Source organism: Loxodonta africana, chromosome 21 (assembly GCF_030014295.1).
Source record: "Loxodonta africana isolate mLoxAfr1 chromosome 21, mLoxAfr1.hap2, whole genome shotgun sequence".
NCBI lineage: Eukaryota > Metazoa > Chordata > Mammalia > Proboscidea > Elephantidae > Loxodonta > Loxodonta africana.
Genome location: NC_087362.1, coordinates 19,433,755 through 19,458,825, shown reverse-complemented (window position 1 = coordinate 19,458,825; position 25,071 = coordinate 19,433,755). Strand labels below are relative to the sequence as shown.

Sequence of the window (25,071 nt, the reverse complement as noted above, 5' to 3'; positions counted from 1 at the left end):
CCCCGGACCTGCAACTTCAGAAGAGCCTGCGGTGCGCCTCCGGCGAGGAGGGAGCCGGAGAGAGGGGACAGAGCGCGCGGAGCTCTAATGGAAGCTGGAAGGGGACCGCAGGTCTGGGCAGCCTACTGGGAGCTCCCCAGCCTCCGCAGCCAATCTTATACCCAGCCAGTGCGCTTCAGTTTCGTTTTTCGTATCAGGAGCGGTTAAGTTTCAGTTTCCGTTTACATGTGCGGTGAGTGGGTTTGGGAAAAGTGGGTCTTAGCATCCTTTCCTTTAATGAGAACCTTAAGGGAGTAAGGGAGTGATAGCACAGTCAATAATATGGGCTTTGAAATTTGAGCATAAATGTAGAAGGAATTGAGGCAGAGAAATTTGGGCCATTTAAACAAGATAAAACCAAGAAGAGGCAGAATTTAGAAACAGAGGAAATGTAAAACACCCTGAAATCTGAAATTCCACAGTAAGATGTGGGGCCTTGCTGAGGCAAAATAACATAAATTAAAAAAAAAAAAAATGTAGATAAGCATACATAGACTTCGAGTTTATATTATGAGAAGCTGGACATCAGTGAGTAGCTTCCTACCTTCTCTAGCAAGAGGGAGAAACCATGGAAGTTTTAAAGGTTTTGTGTTACTCATCAGGGAGAACACAGCTCGCCATTGTGCAGGGCCACATAGGAGGTAGCTCCCAATAACAGGGTAACAACCTACAATTGTAGGAGATGGCTTGCACCCGGAAAGCAGGGTGAAAGGTAGGTTTCCTGGACTTCCTGGAGGTTGGGTATTTTGAATAATTCTGCAGGCACCTAGGGCAGTGCCTAGGCATTGGTATTTGACCCCTGGAAGATTAGCATAGCCCAGGAGTAGAAAAGCCAGATAAGGGAAGTGATTGGATTTTACAACTGCTTTTTAAGAAGGAAACCGGACCAGCCTCCAGCCAGGACCTCAAAACTGTCCAGGCAACATTTTAAGAAAATTGTTGAGATGTGCGTTTTTTTTTTTTTTTTTTAATTTATATGATATTCTTATTTTTTATGCTTTAGGTGAAACTTTACAGCACAAATTAATCTCTCACTCATTTTGTACACAAATTGTTTTGTGACGTTGGTTGCAATCCCCGCAGGGTGTCAGCACTTTCCCTCTTTCAACCGCAGGTTCCCCATGTCCATTCGTCCAGTTTTCCTGCACCTTCCTGCCTTCTCGTCTTTGCTTTTGGGCAAGTGTTGCCCCGTTGGTCTCGTATACTTAATTGAACTAAGAAGCACGTTCCTCACGTGTGTTATTGTTTGTTTTATTGTTGTCGTTGGTTTCCGACTCAGCAACCCTGCGTACCACAGAATGAAACACTGCCCCTTCCTTAGCCATACTTTGTTATGTTTGAACCCGTTGTTGAATCCACTGTGTCAGTCCATCTCTTTGAGGGTTTTCCTCTTTTTTGATGACCCTCTACTTTACCAAGTATGATGTCCTTCTCCAGGGACTGGTCCCTCCTGATAACATGTCCAGAGTATGCGAGATGAAGTCTCGCCATCCTCACTTCCAAGGAGCACTCTGGCTTTATTTCCTCCAAGACAGACTTGTCCATTCTTTTGGCAGTCCATGGTATATTCAATATTCTCCACCAACACCATAATTCAAAGGCATCAGTTCTTCTTCCATCTTCCTTATTCATTGCCTATCTGTTGCATGCATACGAGGCGGTTGAAAATATGGCTTGGGTCAATCGCACCTTAGTCTTCAAAGTGACATCTTTGCTTTTTAACACTTTAAATAGGTCTTTTGCAGCAGGTCTGTCCAAGGCAATGCGTCATTTTATTTTCTGACTGCTGCTTCCGTGCACATTGTAGATTCAAGTAAAATGAAATCCTTGAAAACGTCAGTCTTTTCTCCATTTATCATGATGTTGCTTGTTGTTCCAGTTGTGAGGATTTTTGTTTTCTTCTGTTCAGCTCTTTTACATCCTCATTTCTTCCATTTGCTTTAGCTACTCTACATTCAAGACCAACTTCCAGAGTCTCTTCTGACATTCTTTTTGGTCTTTTCTTTCCTTCCCATCTCTGGAATGACCTTTTGATTTCTTCATTTTTGATGTCCTTGGTGTCTTCCAACAATTCATCTGGTCTTCGGTCATTAGCATTCAATGCCTCAAATCTATTTTTGAGATGGTCTCCATATTCAGTTGGGATATACTCATGGTCGTATTTTGGCTCTTGCGGACTTGTTTTAATTTCCTTCAGCTTCAACTTGAACTTAACATATGAGCAAGTGATAGTCTGCTCCACAGTGGACCCCCTGGCCTGTTCTGACTGATGGTATTGAGCTTCTCTGGCATCTCTTTCCACAGGTGCCGTCGATTTAATTCATCTATTTTCCATCCACTGAGATCCATGTGTATAGTTGCTGTTTATGTTGTTGAAAAAGGTATCTGCAATGAAGAAGTGGTTGTTTTATAGGCATCTTTAATCTTTGGCAGAAAGGTGAACTTCTGGAGTGGCTTCAATTCTGAGTTAGCAGTGTGTCCATGGCCACAGTCTTGGGTCTATAATTGTTTTGACATTTAATGACTAGAGGTAAACGCAATAATCTTTGACTCCATCTGAGAAAGGGAAGAAACAGGGACTGAGCCCCTACGCAAGGAGCCCTGCAACACCTGCAGCTTGCAACTTACTTACTATACTATGTGTTTGGCTAAAGCAAAACCACCATCCTTGAATGTATGATAAGGAAAGAACAAACAATATACTCCCTTGTAAGATGTTTTTCAGAGGAACTGGCCCTGGAGCGTGCTGCCCTGGAGCATGCAGAGACAGCCACAAGGTGACTGAGTGATGACTTCTGCCTGATGCAAGTCCCTGCGACAGGAATCAAACCAGCACCACAGGAAGAACTGCATGGGCGTGGCACTCCATAATAAGTCCTGCCATCCAGTCCCAGGAGCCTTTGCTGTGGGTTCCATCTTGGATTCCAGATGCGCATGCAACCTATTTTAGCATGCACCGCCATTCTGAGAAGTACCCGCCCCTTGAAAGAAACCTACTAAATATTCATATACTCTGTTATCCTGGCCAAACCCATATAAGCCCCAGCAAAACCTTTGTTCTGGGGAACAGAGAGTAGCGTTGCCTGGTGCCTCTTTTTTCCCTGGCTCATGAGCCTTTACTCTCTTTCTGTCGCTAATAAACCTTTGTTCATGTGGAACCTCTGAGCCTTTCTTGGTCAGTAGAAGGCAAGAACCTGGGCAGGGCTTAGTCCCGAGCTGGGAAGCCTTGTCCTGCAACACATCCTCCTCAGTTTTCCAACCCAGTTTATATAAACAATGCACAGAAACTCTAGTCCAGTTTTTCTTTTCCACTTCAACAATCTCCTTTCACAACCACAGCCTGAACTGTGTCCAGAATCTTGAGAACCGCTAACTCCATTTCCACTTGTCAAGAACCCTCCCTTTACACCCGGTGCCTTTACCCCTTAAGACTGCTGCACGTTTGTCTTACCAGGATGAACTATGGGGGTTCACACTTAAACCTTTCTCTAATTAACATGCTCATTTACCTCAGTCACCACCTTCCCTCTGCACTTGTATGCAATTTGATAATCTGGGTCAATCAAACTTTTTTTTTTTGCACCTGAACAGTGAGGGCAATTACCCAGTATATAGCCTATCAGATTTACTGTTTACACACACAGCTGGTTCTTTTTTCTTTTTCCCTCATTAACTCTGTTTTGCATTTTTTGCAATGACTGTTACAACCCTACAGCAGTTTACTCTTCTCCACAAGTCTCTTTAATAATAGAACATCTCTTTTTTCAAAGGGATTTGTCATTTTTTCCAAGGACAAATATGAATTGAAAATAATAGGCTTTAATCCTCCTTGCTGAAATGTAAATTGTCTCTTTATGATAACTCCATATACCATCCTTACTTAGAGTGTGAGAAGGACAGGTGGCATTCCATCTGTACAGAACCTAGCTAACCCCCTAAGATTTGGATTTGATTCCCTCCACCCTCAAGGATCTCATCACATTATTTTTCAGTCTTTTGTATCTTTGACATTTCCCTCTCAACTGAAATGTATTGCTCAATTCACTAAAAGATGTCACTTCAACTTTTAAATAATGAAAATGGTTCCCTGTCCTATGTCGTCCTTTCTTTTTGCCATGGTATGGTGTAAGTAGTCCTCACATTGTCTACACTTCTTCACACCACTCCAAACTGCTCAGCCACCATTAGTCCAGAATCTGCCTTGAACCTGCTATATCGAAGATCACCAGTGATAGTCTACTCATTGAGAAATCCAAACAATTCTTGCTTAGTCCTTAATTGATTTATATCCATCTCTACAGCATTTGCAAGATTCTTCACCAGTCCCTTTTTTTGAAAAAGCTTTTTCTCCCTTGATTTCAGCTATACCATTCTTTTCCAGGTCTTTTTTTCTTCCTACTTTATCGGGATCTGTACAATCATTGTGTAAGTAATTAATTGATTAAATTGAACAATTTAGTTAAATGATTAATGTGCTCATTATATAATTAATGCAACCCTCACTTTCCTCTGTAAGGACAAATACAACTTGAAAATAGTAAGTATTAATCCTCCTCTTTGAAAATAAGGGAAGCGGTGCCCTTCTCTGTTCTTTCAGAATTCACTTTCGATAACTTGTAATTGTCAATTCTCTGTCTCTTTGAAAAGTATGTCAATCAAGGATGTTTCCTCAAGAACCCCAGAGCCAAGACTTTTCAAACGTAATCCTCAAGGAAGATCACACCCTGCCTACCAGCTTCCTGGAAGGCCATGAGCATTACTTCAGGTATGCGGCCAGAAAGATATCAGGAAATGAGCACTCTTATCTTGAATATGAATGTAATGAGTTGTGTCCACTCTCTTTGCAGTCTCTGTAGTAGATTGCCTGTGGTGCCTCACTTTCAGGTTTAATGCTTATTCAATAATAAAGCTTTTCATTTGCTTCTGTATCTGTGGAAAGGCTTTCTGGGTTCGGAGTAAATTTTGCTTTTTAATTATGTTTCCCCAACACCTCAAACCCCAGTAAATTCTAACTCCTAACACTTGGGAATCTATAATCTCTTCTCTCCCATTCTCTGAAGTCTGGAGCAAGCTTCATCATTTCTCATCTGGATTATTGACCCCAGCCTGCCCCTCCATTGCATTTGCCACCCGAATTTATCATTTACTATGTAAAACTGATCCCATCAGGTCCTTGTTAAAAATACTTCCCACTTCCTCATTGCTCCTGGATTGAATCTGGTCATATTCCCTCTCTTTGAAACTCCCTATAGTTGGAAACCCTGATGGCATAATGGTTAAGTGTTATGGCTACAAACCAGAAGGTTGGCAGTTTGAATCCACCAGGCACTGCTTGGAGACTCTATGGGACAGTTCTGCTCTGTCCAGTAGGATCACCTATAGGATCACTATGGGTTGGAATGGACTCAGTGGTAACGGGTTTGGTTTTTAACTTGTAGGGCAAAAACATCACAAAGTTTAGTAAAGCAAAAAGAAAGTTTTATTCAGCATATTTTCAAAAAGGCAAAAATGGGAAGCGGACAAGCATGCTGCCACAGCCATGTGTGTCCGAGTCCAGAAAATATTACAGCGTCATCAATATATATTAACGCTACAGGGCAAAACCATCGGAAGCTTCACCGTTTCACAGATGGGCTGGAAACTGTGACCCGACGTCTTGAATTGTCCATGTGGACAATCATTGGTATAGGTTTCAGTAATGACAGTCAGGAGGGTCTTCACTGGTCCAGCAAATATTCACTATGTGCTAATAAAGATAAGAGTGGAAAGTCTTTTGTGTTCTGGCTTGGATGAAAGATTCCCTGAAAGATATTTTCTAAGATTATCCTATCTATTGCCTTCGTACCTCAGGGCCCGGTTGGTGTGTCCTTGAGAGTCCTCATGAGACCAGCTCTAGCTGGGTCATATTCTCTATGCTCAAGGACAGGAAATAATGACTCCAATATTTCCTAAATCAAACCCTGAAAGTTTAGTAGAGCAAGGATTTCTACTTAGCTCTGCCTAATCCTGGTTCTACCACTTACTAGCTTCGAAACTGTTAATAAGTTAGTTAACTAAGCCTCAACTTCCCTATCTGTAAGTAATGGAGTTGGTATAATGACTGAGTGGATAAATACCAAATCCTACCTTCTCATTTCTCAGCCACTTCTGTTCAGACCACCAGCTTCACATGCAGCATTTTCTTCCCTGATCTTAACCACCCAGAGCTAGGTCTGACCTCACAAGTTAAAGGACACAGTCCTTGAGTCCGCTGAATCGACTAAAGACCTCAGATGTCAGCCACAAGCTTGAGAGTCTCCAGGACACACTCTCTTCTGACCTGCTGGCTACAAATTTGGGTTTGGGTCTAACCCCTCAGGATCCCAGCTATAAGCTCAAGGGCTCCCAAACCCCCCTCACTTCTGAGCAGGCTCCAACTACTCACTTGGGTTTGATAAATCATTTTAATCCTCCTGGAATCCAGATTTCTGGGTCCATGGAGTTTGGGTGACCCACTCAGGCCATTTGCCCTTAGGTGTCCTTTCGGACCAGAGACTTTAAGGAATGGTTTTCCTAAAATCACCTTCAGGAGAAACAACAGCCTGGTAAGCAGTTTAGCTAAGATTGTTTTGGCTTAGGCATTGGGCTTTTTGAAGACTTACAATGACCTTTAGGAGAGGACCCAGCCTATATAATCTAAAATGCTAACTGATTTAGAAAATAATATTGGAGTCATTATTTTCTGTCTTTGAGCATAGAGAATGTGACCCAGCTGGAATTGGGCTCACAAGGGCTCACAAGGACTCACAAGGACACATCAACTGGACCCTGAGATAAAGACAATAGATAAAATAACCTTGGAAAATATCTTTTAGGGAACCTTTCACATAAGCCAGAAGACAAAAGACTTTCCACTCTTACCTTTTTCTATTAGCATATATGAATAGAAAATTTATTGGACCAATGAAGACCCTCCTGACTGTCGTTTCTGAAACCTGTACCAATGATTGTTAAGAAAGGCAATTCAAAATATAGGGTCACAGTTTCTAGCCAATCAGTGAGAAGATGAAGCTTTCAATGGTTTTGCCCATTTGTAACGTGAATATGTACTGATGACTCTGTTACCTTCCTTGGACTCTGGGCAGACATGGCTGTGGCAGCATGCTTGTCCATTTTCCCATTCTTGCTTATTTGTGTAATATTCTCTGGACTTGGGCAGACATGGCTCTGGCAGCATGTTTGTCCCGTTCCCCCTTTTGTCTTTTTGAATATATGTGGAATAAAAATTTCTTTTTGCTTCACTAAACTTTGTGATGTTTTTTCCCCTACAACGTAAGCCTTCTTTGGAGGGCCTTCCCAATGCCATCAAGTTAACGCTGCCCAATTCAAAACATATCTACTCATAATTAATATATTTTGTTACACTAATTTTTTTTTAATGGCTATTTTTTTAATTGTGCTTTAGGTGAAAGCTTATAGCTCAAGTTAGTTTCTCAAGTAAAAATGTATATACATATTGTCACATGACCCTAGTTGTAATCCCTATAATGTGACAGCACGCTCCCCCTTTCCACGTGGATTTCCTGTTTGTATTCAACCAGCTCCTATCCCTTTCTGCCTTCTCATCTCGCCCCTGAACAGGAGCTTCCCATGTAGTCTCCCATATCTACTTGAACTATGAAGCATACTCTTCACAAGTATTATGTTTTATACTCCAGTCTAATCTTTGAAGAGTTGGCTTCAGGAATGGTTTTAGTTCTGAGTTAACAGAGTCCGGGAGCCATGTCTTCTGGGGTCCCTTCAGTCTCAGTCAGACCATTAAGCCTGGTCTTTTTATGTGAATTTGAGTTCTGCACCCCACTTTTTCCTGCTCCATCGGGGACTCTGTTGTGTTCCCTGTCAGGGCATTCATTGGTGGTAGCCGGGCACCATCTAGTTCTGGTCTCAGGCTGAAGTCTCTAGTTTCTGTAGCCCTTTTGTCTCTTGGGCTAACATTTTCCTTGTGTCTTTGGTGTTCTTCATTTTCCTTTGCTCCAGGTGGGTTTGGACCAATTGATGCGTTCAGATGACCGCCCGCAAGCTTTTAAGACCCCAGACGCCACGCACCAAGGTGTGATGCAGAACATTTTCTTAATAAACTTTGTTATGCCTGTTGGCCTAGACGTCCCTGACCATGGTCCCCAGACCCCCGTACCCGCTACTTTGTCCCTCAAAGTGTTTGGCTGTGTTCAGGAAACCTCTTACCTTTTGGTTTAGTCCCGTTGTGCTGACTTCCCCTGTGTTGCATATTGTCCTTCCCTTCACCGAAGATAATTATTGTCTACTATCTAGTCTAGTTAGTGAATATCCCTCTCCCTCCCTCCCCACCATCATAACCACCAAAGAATGTTTTCTTCTGTATTTAAAACTTTTCTTGAGTTCTTATAATAATACTCTCATACAATATTTGTCCTTTTGCAACTAATTTGAGTCGCAAATGCCTTCCAGATTGAATGTTATAGATATTTCATGGGTTCATCATTGTTGTTTTTCATTGTATAATATTCCATTGCGTGAATATACCATAATTTGTTTATCCATTTGTCTATTGATGGGCACCTAGGTTGTTTCTATATTTTTGCTATTGTGAACAGTGCTGTAGTGAACATGGGCATGCATATATCATCTATTCGTGTGATAGCTCTTATTTCTCTAGGATGTATTCCAAGGAGTGGGATTGCTGGATCGTATGGTACTTCTATTTCTAGCTTTTTAATGAAGTGCCAAATTAACTTCCAAAGTGGTTGTACCATTTGACATTTCCACCAGCAGTGTATAAGTGTTCCAGTCTCTCCACAACCTCTCCAACATCTGTGATTTTGTGTTTTTTGGATTAGTGCTAGCCTTGTCAGGGTAAGATGGTATCTCATTGTAGTTTTGATTTGCATTTCTCTAATGGCTAATGATTGTGAGCATTTCCTCATTTATCTGTTAGCCACCTGAATGTCTTCTTTGGTGAATTGCCTGTTCATATCCTTTGCCCATTTTTTAATTGAGTTATTTGACCTTTTTGTTGTTGAAGTTTTGCAGTGTCTTATAGATTTTAGAGATCACACCCTGATCAGATATGTCATAGCCAAAAATTTTTTCTCACTCTGTAGGTTGTCTTTTTACTCTTTTGATGAAGTCATTTTATTTTCATCTTTTTCATTATTGTTGATTTTGTATTTGTTGAGTCTTTATGTTTTCTTGTTTTTTATTTTGGTATGTTGATTGTTAGTTTCCTTTGTGGTTACCTTAATATTTACCTTTATTTTTCTAAGTTCAAACCAATCTTTTTTTTTTTTAATTTTTATTGTGCTTTAAGTGAAAGTTTACAAATCAAGTCAGTCTTTCTTACAAAAATTTAAATACACCTTGCTATATACTCCTAATTGCTCTCAAAATATGTGTCAACTTCGTTAGGCCGTGATTCCTAGTATTATGTGGTTGTCCTCCATTTTGTGATTCTAATTTTATGATAAAGAGAGTTAGGGTAGGATTGTAACACCCTTACTAAGTAAGGTCACATCCCTGATCCAATGTAAACAGAGTTTCCTTGGAATGTGACCTATATCTTACAAAAGATGAAAGGAAAGCAAGCAGAAAGTAGGGACCTCATGCCACCAAGAAAGCAGCACTGGGAGCAGAGGGCATCCTTTGGACCCAGTCTCCCTGCACCTGAGAAGCTCTCAGACCAAGGGAAGACTGATGACAAGGATTTTCCTCCAGAGCCCACAGAGAGAGAAAACCTTCCCCTGGAGCCAGTGCCCTGAATTCAGACTTCTGGACTACTGAACTGTGAAAGAATAAACTTCTCTTTGATGAAGCCATCCATTTGTGGTATTTCTGTTATAGCAGCACTAGATGACTAAGACAGAATTTGGTAGCAAGAGTAGGGTGCTGCTCTAACAGATACCTAAAATGTGGAAGCAGTTTTAAAACTGTGAATGGGAAGAAGACAGAGGAGGAAGTAAGGAGAACTAGTAACATCGCAGAAGGCGCAGATGGTGAGAAGCAGCAGTAGAGGACTGGCAGCAGCAGAACCAGGAGTCCAGTGCCAGACAGTGCTGGAGCCTACCCATGGAGCAAGATTGTTGAGTTCCTGTGCACATGGGGCTTCCTGGCGGAGTGGGGTGCCTCCAGGCACTTATCAATGGAGCTACTGAGCTTTGAAACACTTGCCCCAGCAGGGCAGATGCAGGTGTGAGGCCTGAGGGCCAAGAGGCCAAGGAACACAGGAAGCTGAGCTGTCTCAGTCTCAAAAGGTATGACCATGACCTCTAGAATTTCAAACGGTGGAGCCATGGCCTCTGGTATTTCTAAGGGTAAAGTCACCACTCAGATGGACTAGAAGAACGGTGCTTCTAAAACTTAGGGAGCAGAGTTGCCCTCCTAGTAGGCCTGGAAGCCAGAGCTGAAGCCCAGAGCTGAGGGGTCTCCACTCAGAATCCAGAGATTGTATCCAATACCTAGAGTCTGGAGGGCAGCGCCATTCTGTAAATGTCTCAGAGAACAGAGGATTATTTTCAAGCCTTGAAGGCTAATGTAATATGTTCTGCTGACTTGCTTGGTCCCTTCAATTTCTCGTATTTGTAATGGAAATGGCTAGCTTGTGCCTGTTCTGCCATTATACTTTGAAAGCAGATAACTTGTATTCTGGATTTCACAGATGAAGAGGAATTTTTGGATTTTGGACTTGGAGTTGATTTAAGATTTTTTTTATGATATGATGTGGTGAATATGTCTTACATGTAGCAAGGACATGAATTTGGAGGGGGGGCAAAGGGTGGAATGTCATGGATTGAATTGTGTTCCCCAAAAATGTGTGTCAACTTGGTTAGGCTGTGATTCCCAGTATTCTGTTGTTGTCCCCATTTTGCGATTATAATTTTATGTTAAAGAGGATTAGGGTGGGATTGTAACACCCTCACTAAGGTCACATCCCTGATCCAATATAAAGGGAGTTTCCCTGGAGTGTGGCCTTTACCACTTTTTTTCTTACAAGAGATATAAGGAAAGGGAAGCAAGCAGAGAGTAGGGACCTCATACCACCTAGAAAGCTGCATCGGGAGCAGAGTGCATCCTTTGGACCTGGGGTCTCTGCACCTGAGAAGCTCCCAGACCAAGGAAAGACTGATGACAAGGACCTTCTTCTAGAGCCCACAGAGGAAGAAAGTCTTCCCCTCGATCTGGTGCCCTAAATTTGGACTTCTAGCCTACTAGACTGTTCTGGGTAGACTGTGAGAGAATAACCTTCTCTTTGCTAAAGCCATCCACTTGTGGTATTTCTGTTATAGCAGCACTGGTTGACCAAGATGATGTCCTTCCCTGAGGTATGAGACTAACTGAAGCAGTGAAAATTGTTCTGAATAACATCCATAGTGCCAAACCAATCACATTTAAATACCATGTTTTCTAGATAGCTCTTCATAGCTTCTACTTTTTTATATAGTGGGGTTATAGTAGGAGACAAAACTATATAAAACTCCATGCCTTCATAACATAGATTTTAGTGAAGAAAATATTCTTGCTGTTAGCAGCTATGAGGTTGACCCTGACTCATGGTGACCCCATGCACAATAGAACAAAACACTGCTCAGTCCTACACCCTTCCCATGATCAATCGCAGATCAGACAGTTGTGATCTATAAGGTTTTTACTGATTGATTTTTGGAAGTAGATTGCCAGGCCTTTCTTCCTTATCTGTCTTAGTCTGGAATCTCTGCTGAAATGTGCTCAACATCATAGAAACACCTAAGCCTCCACTGACAGATGGGCGTTAGCTGCGCGTGAGGTTTGTTGGTCAGGAATTGAACCCAGGTCCCCCCAGGGAAGGTGAGAATTCTACCACTAACTCTGATGCCTCAATGGAGAAAATAGTAACAAGATAAATAAGCAAAATCTGCATTATGTTGAACAGCAAGAAGCTCTAAGAAGAAATCAGAGTTGGGAAGAGGGAACAGAAAATGTTGGGGGGTGCTATATTTTAAATATGGTAGACAGGAAGCCCCCATTTAGAAGGTGGCTTTTGACTGAAGACCTGAAGGACGTGAAAAGACCAACCATTCTGTTTTCTGGGGAAGAACACGCGTGACTGAGTGACAGCAAAGCCCGGAGGCGGGGTGAGCCTCGTGGGTTTAGGAACCAGCAGAGGTCTGTGTGGCTGAAGCTGAAACACCAGGGCCACAGGTGTAGAATATAAGGCCAGAAAGGTAAAGTGAGAAGACGGATATAATGACTCCAGGGATTGTAATAAGAACTTTGACTTTTACTCTGAGTGCGATAGGAAGGCATGACATAGTAAATATATTCAGAATTTTGTTCTTAATTTTTATTTTCTGAAAATTAAAAAAAAACACATGTACATATATTTCTTCTAATTCTATTGCAACTTAGAGGAACTAATTTAAGGGATAAATTTAGTATAACAATATATAACACGTCTATTATTTAAGAGTTCAGCAATTTAACACTAATCTATTAACTCTGTAATAGAGTTATAACATACTCTTTCTTTTTTTGCTTTTTCTCTGATTCTGATATGATTGTTGTTTTGAGAGCCTACCTAACATTTCACTTAGTAAGAAAATTCAATGCTACTTATTTCTCCAGCTATAATAAAATTAAGCTGAAATAAAATTAAGCCAAGACTGTTGAAGACCTTCTGAAGGTTATAATACCAACACCTTCCTTTAGAAAGAAAAGTTCTTTCTCTACTAAATTTATTTAGTTTTAATTGTGTGATCATTACCTCAATAAACCCATTGCCAAGGAGTCGATTCCAACTCATAAACTTATAAATCATAAATCTTTTATTGATAAATGCATATGCTTTATCTACAGAAAAGTGATTATGTCAACAATAACTTATTTAGCTCTTTTTCCTGCAGAAGTAAATAAAAAGGCTCTATGTTTAAGATAATACATTCAAACCAAACCACTATAAATGTATAGAATTAAAGTAAGAACGCTCAGTCTGTGATATTTCTGCCACAGGCTTTTTCAAACTGTTGAGTATTCAATGAAAGGAAGCCTTGGAGGCTAAAGCTATGGCAAAAAAAAACTATGGCAGCTGGCTGGAAATTCTTTCCCAAAATAGCAAGAACTGAGCAAATTATAGGCTAACAGAAGTAGACAATGGACAGACCCAAGACTTGGTGTGGCAGACCAAATGTCTTCAATGGTTGGCATTTTTTAAATATTTAAATCTTATTTGTTCCAAAACCTGATTACCTCCTTTGTCATACTTTCTCTTCCTGTTTTCCCAGGGATGAAAAGCAACAGCCTTCTACACTAGCCTTTTTTGGTAAGCAGTTTCTGAAATTACTGTACAGCTCTCTATAGCTGTCTGGCAGCGGCCATTCCACTTGCAAGTTTGGTATTCCTTTGCATTTTCCATGAGGCACGTAAAATGCAAACTTTGGGGGGGAAAAAGGCTGTTAGTTTTTATTTGGGGCAAATAAGCCTCAAAATAATTGTTAAGTATCCAATTATCTTGGTAGATTTCTTTTGAACTTATATTGTGGGAAAAAATCAAACTCTCATCTGGCAAAGTTTTCATTTTTTTTAAATGGCAACTCAATTTAAAGAATTAAAACCTTCACCCACTAAAAATCAAATGATATTGTGTATACAAATGGTTTCCCTCTTGTTCCCATTAGCACCATACATTTAACTTCTATGCTATTATACACACTTTGTAAACATCACTTTCAATGGCCACTTTAAAATTCCCTGAGTTTGCTTAATCACTCCATAAATTGTATATTTTGGTTGTTTCCAATGTTTTCCTACCATCACTCATATAGAAGGAACATGATTTCACGTATGCCTTCAGAGTAGATACAATGATAGAGTGGGTCAAAGAATCCGAACGTTTTAAAGTATGAACATTTAAAATGTGGAGAAACTGTTCTACTTGTAAATAGATCTGAAGATTTATAGGCAAGGGCTGGCTTGAAATAGAGGAGACTTCTTTTAGGGATTTAAATTAATAAGGATATTGGTGTTGCACAATGAATTACTTAATATGGCCCTTTTAGCCATGGTCTAGCTGCTGCAATCTGAAATTGATCGAACATGCAATCAAGATGCATTGATAATTACTGGTGATTTTAATGCAAAACTTGGAAACGAAGAAGGATCAGTAGTTGGAAAATATGGCCTTGGTGATAGAAACAATGCCGGAGATGGAATGATAGAATTTTGCAAGACCAACGACTTCTTCATTGCAAATACCTTCTTTCACCAACATAAATGGTGACTATACACATGGACCTTGTCAGACAGAAGACACAGAAATCAAATTGACTACATCTGTGGAAAGAGATGATGGAAAAGCTCAATATCATCAGTCAGAACAAGGCCAGGGGCCAACTGTGGAATGGACCATCAATTGCTCATATGCAAGTTAAAGCTGAAACTGAAGAAAATCAGGGCAAGTCCACAAGAGCCAAAATATGACCTTGAGTATATCCCACCTGAATTTAGAGACCATCTGAAGAATAGATTTGATGCATTGAACACTGGTGACCGAAGACCACACGAGTTGTGGAAGGACATCATCCATGAAGAAAGCAGGAGGTCATTGAAAAGACAGGAAAGAAAACACCAAGATGGATGTCAGAGGAGACTCTGAAACTTGCTCTCAAACGTCAAGCTGCTAAAGCAAAAGGAAGAATTGATGAAGTTAAAGAACTGTACAGAAGATTTCAAAGGGCGGCTCGAGAAGACAAAGTAAAGTATTATAATGACATGCAAAGAGCTGGAAATGGAAAACCAAAAGGGAAGAACAACTCAACGTTTCTCAAGCTGCAAGAACTGAAGAAAAAATTCAAGCATTGAGTTGCAATAGTGAAGGATTCTATGGAGAAAATATTAAATGATGCAGGAAGCCTCAAAAGAAGATGGAAGGAATACACAGAGTCATTATACCAAAAAGAATTAGTCAATGTTCAGCGATTTCAAGAGGTGGCATATGATCAGGAACCCATGGTACTGAAGGATGAAGTCCAAGCTGCTCTGAAGGCATTGGCGAAAAACAAGGCTCCAGGAATTGATGGAATATCCATTGAGATGTTTCAACAAACAGATGCAGCACTGGAGGTGCTCACTCGTCTATGCCAAGAAATATGGAAGACAGCCTCCTGGCCAACTGACTGGAAGATATCCATATTTATGCCTATTCCCAAGAAAGGTGAGCCAACCGAATGTGGAAATTATAGAACAATATCATTAATATCCCACACAAGCAAAATTTTGCTGAAGATCAGTCAAAAATGGCCGCAGCAGTATATGGACAGAGAACTGCCAGAAATTCAGGCTGGTTTCAGAAGGGGACGTGGAACCAGGGATATCATTGCTGATGTCAGATGGATCCTGGCTGAAAGCAGAGAATACCAGAAGGATGTTTACCTGTGTTTTATTGACTATGCAAAGGCATTCGACTGTGTGGATCATAACAGATTATGGATAACACTGCGAAGAATGGAAATTCCAGAACACTTAATTGTGCTCATGAGGAACCTTTACATAGATCAAGAGGCAGTTTTTCGGACAGAACAAAGGGATACTGCATGGTTTAAAGTCAGGAAAGTTGTGTGCCAGGGTTGTATTCTTTCACCATACCTATTTAATCTGTATGCTGAACAAATAATATGAGAAGCTGGACTATATGAAGAATGGGGCATCAGGATTGGAGGAAGGCTCATTAACAACTTGCATCATACAGATGACACAATCTTGCTTGCTGAAAGTGAAGAGGACTTGAAGCACTTACTAATGAAGATCAAAGACCACAGCCTTCAGTATGCATTGCACCTCAACATAAAGAAAACAAAAATCCTCACAACTGGACCAGTGAGCAACATCACGATAAATGTAGAAAAGATTGAAGTTGTCAAGGATTTCATTTTACTTGGATCCACAATCAACAGCCATGGAAACAGCAGTCAATAAATCAAAAGATGCATTGCATTGGGTAAATCTGCTGCAAAGGACCTCTTTAAAGTGTTGAAGCGCAAAGATGTCACCTTGAAAACTAAGGTGCGCCTGACCCAAGCCATAGTATTTTCAATCACATCATATGCATGGTGAAAGCTGGACAGTGAATAAGAAAGATGGAAAAAGAATTGATGCCTTTGAATTGTGGTGTTGGCAAAGAATGTTGAATATACCATGGATTGCCAGAAGAACGAACAAATCTGTCTTAGAAGTACAACCAGAATGCTCCTTAGAAGCAAGGATGGCGAGACTGTGTCTTACATACTTTGGACAAATTTTCACGAGGGATCAGTCTCTAGAGAAGGATAACATGCTTGGCAAAGTACAGGGTCAGGGGAAAAGAGGAAGACCCTCAACAAGGTGAATTGACACAGCGGCTGCAACAATGGGCTCAGGCATAACAATGATTTTAATGATGGCACAGGACTGGGCAGTGTTTCGTTCTGTTGTGCATAGGGTCTCTATGAGTTGGAACCGACTTGACAGCACCTAACAATAACAACAGCCATGGTCTTTGTGACTCACATGCAATGACTGAGTGGGACTATACAAATAAGGTATATGGAACATATGATGGTTGGAGTTATGTGTCAACTTGGCTAGGCCATGAGTTCCAGTATTGTATGGTTTTCCTCCACTTTATGTGTTGTGGATCCTGACCTCTACATGTTGATGAAGCAGGATTGGTGTGGGGTGTATCCTGAGTCACAGCCTTGCAGGAAGGCATGACTCAAGTCTTATCCTTACTCAAGTTATGCCCTTCCTTGGGGTGTGGCCTGCTTCCAAGGTATATACATGGGTGCCCTGACAGGGCTCCATCTCTCTGCATCTGCATCATGTATCCAATTTCTGATCATTTACCCTCCAGTTCTTGGGACTTGAGCCAGCAGCCTACCTTCTGATTTGCCAGTTCTGGGATTCACCATCCTCTGTAGCCCTGTGGGTCAGCAGCCTATCGTCTGACCTGACACGCCAGCTTCCGCAGCCTTGTAAGCCAGCAGCCTGTGGTCTGACTTGCCAGTTTGGGTTTGTCAGCCCCTGCAGTCACATGGGTCGGGAGAAGCCTACGCCTGACCCACAGATTGGGGACTTGTCAGTCTCCACAACTGCATGAGCCATTTAGTATGGTTTGTGAGTTCTGCAAAATGTTGCAGTGAATTACAGAACCCAAAGACAGGTGGGAGAGTAGTGAGGGGAGGAGGAATAGTTGACGTTAGAGATGATGGAGTGGTACAGCAATTTGGAAAAGTTGGACATTTGGGACATCTTCAAACTCCATCTCAAAGGAACCAGCTTTGTGTTGATCCTTATAAAAGGAATTATTCATTTAATTGGTGATGTTTGTACATGATCAGTATAATTGGTGACACTGAATTGTACACATGAGAAATGTCGAAAAGGCAAATGTTATCTATATTTCTATAACTATAAAAAAAAGGCCATTTTTAATACTCTGGAGAGAAACATGCTAAGAAACAAACATCAAAACAAATGTTTGTTTTTTAAGGCATTAAGTTTTGGGATAATTTGTAATCCAGTTATAGATAACTAATTCATACTTTGATTTAGGATTCTGGAAGTGGAACACATTTGTAATCCAGTTATAGATAACTAATTCATACTTTGATTTAGGATTTTGGGAGTGGAACACATCCAAGTGTGGCTATAGAGCCAGGGGGGTGAAGAAGAACAGAGATGAATATTACTAGAGATGAGCAGGTCAAAGAACCGATATGCCAGGGTAGGGAATAAATAATAAATAGGTGCTGCAGTCTCCCAGAGCAATGGCAGGACTTGAGGTGAAGAGAGAACTGGGAACCCGACTCGTTGCAAAGTCTTAATTGAATAAGGTAGGATGGAAAATGGTCAATTCAAATGCAACTGCTTCGAAAGAACAGTAATGTTTATAAGGTGGAGAAGCAACCACCTGGAAACTGTGCTGGGACCCAGTGAGAGGGCCACAGGTCCCACCTCCCAAACCTGGGACGATTAAATGAGAAAGTGCGTGGGAAACTGTGTAACTCACTCAGCTTTAGTGATTCAATTCAACCTTGTAATAACCGCCAGTGCAGATTTTCCAAGGAAAAGAATTTGGTTTGTCAAATTATTATAGTATTTTTAAACGAGTGTTATTTGTTCCACTGTGCGCAATATACAAGAAATGTTCACGATATACATTTCCTTCTCTTTTTCAGTGAAATCATATCCAGCTCTGAGACCCCTCTCGGGCTTATAAGCTTTTTTGCTTTCCCTGCTCTTCTTCAGGCTTCCTACCTTCCATGGGTTAAACCAGGATTTAGAGGTCAGGCAATCCAGGGAAATGTGGGAGAGGCCTCCCTCTGGTTAGTCGTCCATCATGACCGCCACTGAGAGTCATTGTGTTAGCCCCCACGGTTGGTTGAAAAGTAGAGTAACCCACCACTTACACTGCAGTTCCCAAGGCCATGACGTCCAGTGCTCAGTGTCCAGGTGTCTCTGCCAAGGTCCTGCTGTGGCTATCCGGCATGAGCATCCATTGGCCAATCACGTTCCCACCACCCCTCTGTCCTTCCAGAAGGGCTCTGAGAACCCTAGCCTCTCCTGGGCTGGGGCCAGGTGGAGGTGTTCTACCTTCCCTAGAAGCGCCAGCCCCTCTCTCTACAGATAATTCAGCAGGATTATTTCAATCACACATAAAAATCAATGTCATTTGAGGACTTTTACACCTGAAACTTGTAACTTCTTTATACTTACAGAAAGGTGTGAATCAGCAGCCCTTCCACAGGATGTACCAAAAAAAAAAAAAAAAAAACCCGCTGCCATCAAGGCGATTTGGACTCATAGCGCACTGCCCCATAGAGTACCCAAGGCTTTATGGAAGCAGGCTGCCATATCTTTCTCCTGCGGAGTGGCTGGTGTTAGGTTGGCTGCTGAGCACTTAAACCACTGCACCACTCTCCTCAATCCTAAAGAAAGAGAAAATTTTATTTTCACTCATTTGCAAGTAAGACCACAGGAGTCATAGTTTATAAAAGAAAATTCTAAAATAAGAGTGCATTTTCTAAGCACACACATCAAAATGGGGTTGTAATGTTAACCTGAAAAACTGAGATTTATAAAAGTTACTGTGTGGGTACAGTTAAGACTGGGGGGGCGGCGAATGCATAAGACTGAACAATGTGCTATCAATACAACAATAAAGCATTTAAAAACATTGATATAGGGTGGATTTATATAGTTCTGTTGAGAAAATTTTAGCATTTATTTTATTTGAAAAGAACATTGTGTATATGGTGTTATTCACCACCTACCAAATCAAGCTTAATATTCTATTCCCTAATGAAACAAATATCCTGGACTTGTTACAATATTTTGATTCCTATATTCTCTTCTATATTCATTGTGCCTTAGGACACAGACTTTTTGTATTAACTTTCCAAATATGACATCTTGAAACACAAAATGGTCAGAAGATAACGTAACAAACACAACACCGTCAAGATTTATCAAATGTTAACACTTTCACATATTTCCGTCATATTTTAAGAAAGAAAATTACAGGTACAGTTGGACCCCCCTATTTCTCTCTCTCTAATGCAATTCCCCCAGATTCCTTCCAGTGGTTCATCTAATGTCTCCTGTATTTTGTGTCCTTAGCTCTGAAGTCTTTCCAGTTTAATTTTTCTGGAGAATAAGTTTTCCCTTCCCACTTTTCTCCAGGCATAAGGGAGGGTTGTCTCCTGGCTGCCTGAAGTGGGGATGGGCACCAAACCCCAAACCCACTGCCATGGAGTTAATTGCAACTCAGGTGCCACAGTGGCTTAAGCACTTGGCTGCTAACCAAAACGTCGGGGGCTCAACCCACCAGCTACTCCCCAGGAGAACAAAGTGGCGGTCTGTATCCATAAAGATTATGGATGGAAAGTGTGGGGCAGTTCTGTTCTATCCTACAGAGTCCCTGCTGTTCCATAGGCATTGTCTCAATCAGTTCCCTGTTTTCAGCTCCTATCTCTTGCCTGCATGGTTTCATAGATTTCCAGTGAAACTAATTTGCATTGGATGTGTCTGGCGACTCCATTATTTCAGCCTCCCTGGGGTTCTGTCAAGCAATCATTTGCTTCTCCTCCACGGCACTGGGTTTTTTTCAGTGTCTCCTGCAGGAGTTTAAGTTTTGACTGCTAACCAAAAGGTTGGCAGTTCAAATCCACCAACTGCTCCTTGGAAACCCGACAGCCCCTGAAGACGAGGGCTATGCCACACTCTCATCGTTAGAGCACTTCTTCCTCTGTGTGCCATTTTCCAACAATCGTGTTGATTTCTGACATCTTTTACTATCTCTTCTCCCAATCTCTCTCTTTATAGGTTTGCACAATTCTTTGGGTGGTGGAGGGAAGCTTAGGAGGAAAACATTTGTGTTCAGTTACCCAAGTTCTTTTTCTAGAAAATTGTGGAATTATTATATTAATAAGTACAAAGGTACTCAGTATGAAATGGCCATAAGAGTATCCAGTTTCAACAACGATCATATTTTTAAAGTATCAGTATTGGAGAAAAATGTAAGCCTTACTTTGCTATAAAGAAAATTCACATGGCTCAACCAGTTGAGAAGAGGGGAACTCCATAAGCTTCCCCTCATCCATAAGCTTCCCCTCATCGCTAAGAAGCTCATTTAAGTAAACTGGGTCAAATTTGATGGAAAGGTATTATCTAGATAAAGAGTACTTTGAAGTTGTGAAACTGAACTGTGAGACTGGAAACAGAGTTTTTTTATTACGTTGTTTCCCTCTTAGATAGGGTTCTGCTACCTGATCTTAGAATAGGTATGTTTTGTTCTTATTACCTCTACTTGCAGGATCAAAATATTAAACTGCAATAGAACAAGATATTACAGATTAGGTGATAAACTGGTTATAAAGCATTTTTACAACTATAGGAAGGCCCATGGAAACCCTCATGGCGTAGTGGTTAAGTGCTGCGGCTGCTAACCAAGAGGTCAGCAGTTCGAATCCTCCAGGCACTTCTTGGAAACTCTACCAGGCAGTTCTACTCTGCCCTATAGGGTCTCTATGAGTTGGAATCGACTGGATGGCAGTGGGTTTTTTTTTGTTTTTTGAGAAGACCCATACTTCTCCTGAACAAGCATCCCACCCTATAAAAAAAAAAATTGCTGTCAAGTTGACTCCAACTCATGGTGCCCCAGTTGAGTCAGAGCAGAACTGTGCTTCATAGGGTTTTCATGGCTGAATTTTCAGAAGTAGATTGCCAGGCCTTTCTTCCTAGATGCCTCTGGTTAGACTCGAACCACCAACATTTTTATAGAGAGATTAGCACTTATTTTAAAAGTGTCGATTTTGTTTCTCCTTAAAGATCTTATACTGTACTTTTAATTGACTAAAGACAAAAGAACAGGTGGTGATTTCCAGCCACAAATCAGAGTAGAGAGGAACATGTATAATCTTATGTTCAGTAGATCCCCAAATATAATTCCTTTCTAGGCTAAAAAAAAAGGCTAAGTGCCTTTATTTTCTAAGAACCCAGCCCTTAGACCTGGTGCTGCCTCCCAGCCTGCTGCTGGAATTCCTGATGGAGGCAGTCTGCTGAAACATAAGTTCAGTTACCAAACATAGTTGAGCGAAGTAAGAGGACAGATGGGAATCTGAGGCCACTGTCATCTCAAAGTGACCACAGACCAAGCAGTCTTTAATGAATAAAAACAAAAACAAACAAACCAAACCCGTTGCCGTTGGGTCAATTCTGACTCACAGCGACCCTGTAGGACAGAGTAGAACTGCTCCATAGGATTTCCAAGGAGTGGCTGGTGGAGTCAAAGTCTGACCTTTTGGTTAGCAGCTGAGCTCTTAACCACTGCGCCACCAGAACACACAAGGCTAATTGCCACTCTCCCAGAGAAGAAATGCTCACCTGAAATTTATGTCCGTTTTAGGGTCTTCAAACTGACCAAGCATTGAAAAGGTCTGTAAAATGTACTGACTAGTACTGCAACACTTTAAGGGATTTTTTTAAATGGCTAAAAATATAGTAGTAGTTTTCCTGAAATTATGATACTATTTAGGAGATGCTTTGCTTTTGCTTTCATTTGGAGAGGAAAGGCAGTGAGAATTTGGTAGTCTTTGGAAAATAAATAACACACAAGGTGTACCTGCCTGCGTTATATCCACCCATGCTGTCAGAGAGGAGCCATGGTCATGTAGTGGTTAAGAGCTCTGCTGCTAACCAAAAGGTCGATAGTTCGAATCCACCAGATGCTCCATGGTAACCCTATGGGGCAGTTCTACTCTGTCCTATAGGGTTGCCATGAGACGGATTCGACTCGACAGCACTGGGTTTGGTTTTTTTTTTTTTTTTTGGTTGCTGTCACAGAACTACATTTTCTATTATAATCGTAAGCATGCCAAATGGGTGCTATCAATCCCCCCAAAATTAAATGGAGCCAACTCGTATGAAGATTGTGTATTATATTTCACAGAAAATAAGAATGTAATTATCTAGCTTAAAATGAGGTATTTTTTAGTGAGATTTGAATTTATGGATTATATTTTCAAAGAATTTCTAAAATAACTTACCGGACATAAGAAATCAGTGAAGACATTACTAATAGGTGTTTTCAGTTATAATATGTGATGTTTATGTATTTATCTTTCAAAAAGTTAGAGCTTACTAAACAAAACTACTATATAGTCTCTGGATTCCAGTTAAAATATTACAGTGTATTTTCATATCACATTGCTTTAAGTTATAAGTGAAATTTTCTTGAATCCAGCCTGAGGTTGATAGGGAAAGATTCCAGGCCCATATTACTTGTTGACATTTGCTAAAATTCCTAATTGAATATAAGTATAAGGAATATGTCCTCTCATAAATTATTTAAATGTGGCCATTTGCTGGCAATATATCACTATTAAAAATCAACGCAATCATTCCTACACAGGAATTACATAGTTATCCTATGATAAATATCCCTTCCCATAATTTTATCTTATCTGGCTATAATGGAGAGTTCCAGAAAACAGCCCAGGAAAATAAACAGCCCTACTATTCAACTGAATTATTCAAAATGGTTAAATCAGGGCTACTCATCAAATTGGAAACCCTGGTGGTATAAGTGGTTGAGTGTTATGGTTGCTAACCAAACACTCAGCAGTTCAAATCCACCAAGTGCTCCGTGGAAACTGGATGGGGCAGTTCTACTCTGTTCTATAGGGTCACTATGAGTTGAAATCAACTTGATGACAACGGGTTTGGTTTGGTTTTTGTTTACTCATCAAATTATTGCCAACTATAGATAAAGGCTGGGAGATTTATTTGGCCAAAAGAGCTGACTTGTAAATATACATTCCTAGAAAGCACATAAGAAGACGTACTTACCAAGTGTCAAAATAAATACAAGTCCAATTTCAGAAAATCCAAATGTCATTTGGAAAGGAAAATGAACACAGCCCCCTGCAAACAACCTCGCTGTTTGTAAATATGAAAAATAAGAAATCTCTTTGGGAGTAATTATGAAGAAAGTATGGTTTCAAATAAACTATTAAATAACTAACTTTGAATTAATCAGGAATCCTTTGGTTACAAATGAGAGAAGCCCTTCTCGAAGTATTTTAGGCAAAGAGGGAATTTATTATTAGGATTCTGGAGTGTCTCATAGAATTCAAGGTCTGGAATTTCTCTGGTTTCAGGAGCAAGTACTACCATCTTCCCACCACCAAATATGCCAAACCTCAGCATCAGTACTTCTTCCCCTGTTTTCTGTTGTTGTTTTTGATCCAAACCCAACCACTCTTACCTAGTCAAAGACTTTGCTCCTGGAATAATCACCTCTCTCCTGTTGTGAGAGGCTGAATAATGGCCCCCAAATACGCCCAAATCATAACCCAGGGAATTTGTGAGTGTTACTTTATATGGCAAAGGTGATGTTGCAGATGTAATTACATCAAGATTTGAAGATAAGAAGGTTATCCTGGATTACCTGGGTTGACCGTAAGTGCAATCACAAATGTTTTTTTTTATAGAAGAAAGGCAGAGGGAGATTTGATCCCACAAGGTGATATGACCATAGGAGCTGAAGGAGATTTGAAGATGCTAGGTTGCTGCCTTTGAGGATGGAGGAAGAGGCCATTATCCAGGAATGCGGCTCTGGAAGCCAGAACTTGCAAGGAAAAGATTCTCCCTGGCAGTGTCCAGAGAGAAGGTGGCCATGGGACGCCTTGATTTCAACCCAGTGATAGTGATCTCAGACTTCTTTCTTCCAGAGCTGTGAAAGAATAAGTTTCAGTTTTTTAGGCCACCAAGCTTGTGATAATTTGCTACACAGTCATACGAAGCTAATATACCTGTGCTTTATCAATTTCTCCCTCTATACTAATAAACTGCTAATACAACCAAAAACCCAAACCCGTTACCGTCGAGTCTATTCTGACTGATAGCAACCCTATAAGACAGAGCAGAACTGCCCTGTAGAGTTTCCAAGGAGCAGCTGGTGAAATCAAACTGCCAACGTTTTGGTTAGCAGCCAAGCACCCAAGCTCTTAACCATTGCTCCACTAGGGCTCCAAGCCTGCTATTAATTCCCCCATTTAAAAAAAAATCCTCCCTTGATCTTGTAAATGACCTCAACCCTCACTCCATATTTCTACTTCCTTTTATATTAAAACTACTGAATATTACAGTCTTCTTTACTTCCTCATCTCCCCATCTTTCCTCAACCTACTCCATCACACTTTTATCTTGATCACTCCCTTGTGAAATTGTACTTGTCAGGGAAACTAGCAGTCTCCCACATTGCTACATCTATTCTCACTATACTCTAACTTCTACGTAGTTGATTGTTGTTGTTGTTGTTGTTAGGTGCCATCGAGTCAATTCCGACTCAGAACGAAACACTGCCTGGTCCTGCGGCATGCTCACAATCATTGTTAAGCTTGAGCGCATTGTTGCAGCCACTGTGTCAATCCATCTCACTGAGGTCTTCTTCTTTTCCACTGACCCTGTACTTTACCAAGCATGATGTTCTTCTTCACAGATTGATTCCTC

The 25,071-nt window shown here is 40.8% G+C and overlaps 1 protein-coding gene and 1 long non-coding RNA gene across 4 annotated transcripts in view; one reads left to right on the top strand and one right to left on the bottom strand.

Moving 5' to 3' along the window:
• The window catches only part of LOC100664849 (probable ATP-dependent RNA helicase DDX60), a 103,731-nt gene extending 103,595 nt beyond the window's left edge, over positions 1 to 136 (bottom strand). For all 3 annotated transcript variants that reach the window (XM_064273583.1, XM_064273584.1, XM_064273585.1), the window contains exon 1: positions 9 to 136. The gene's annotated coding sequence lies outside the window, so the exon portion shown is untranslated. The remainder of the gene's footprint in view (positions 1 to 8) is intronic.
• Positions 105 to 25,071, top strand: LOC111752187 (uncharacterized). Its single transcript, XR_010318802.1, has 4 exons — positions 105 to 232; positions 4,687 to 4,804; positions 8,056 to 8,128; positions 24,051 to 25,071. It is a non-coding gene; the product is annotated as an uncharacterized LOC111752187 (long non-coding RNA).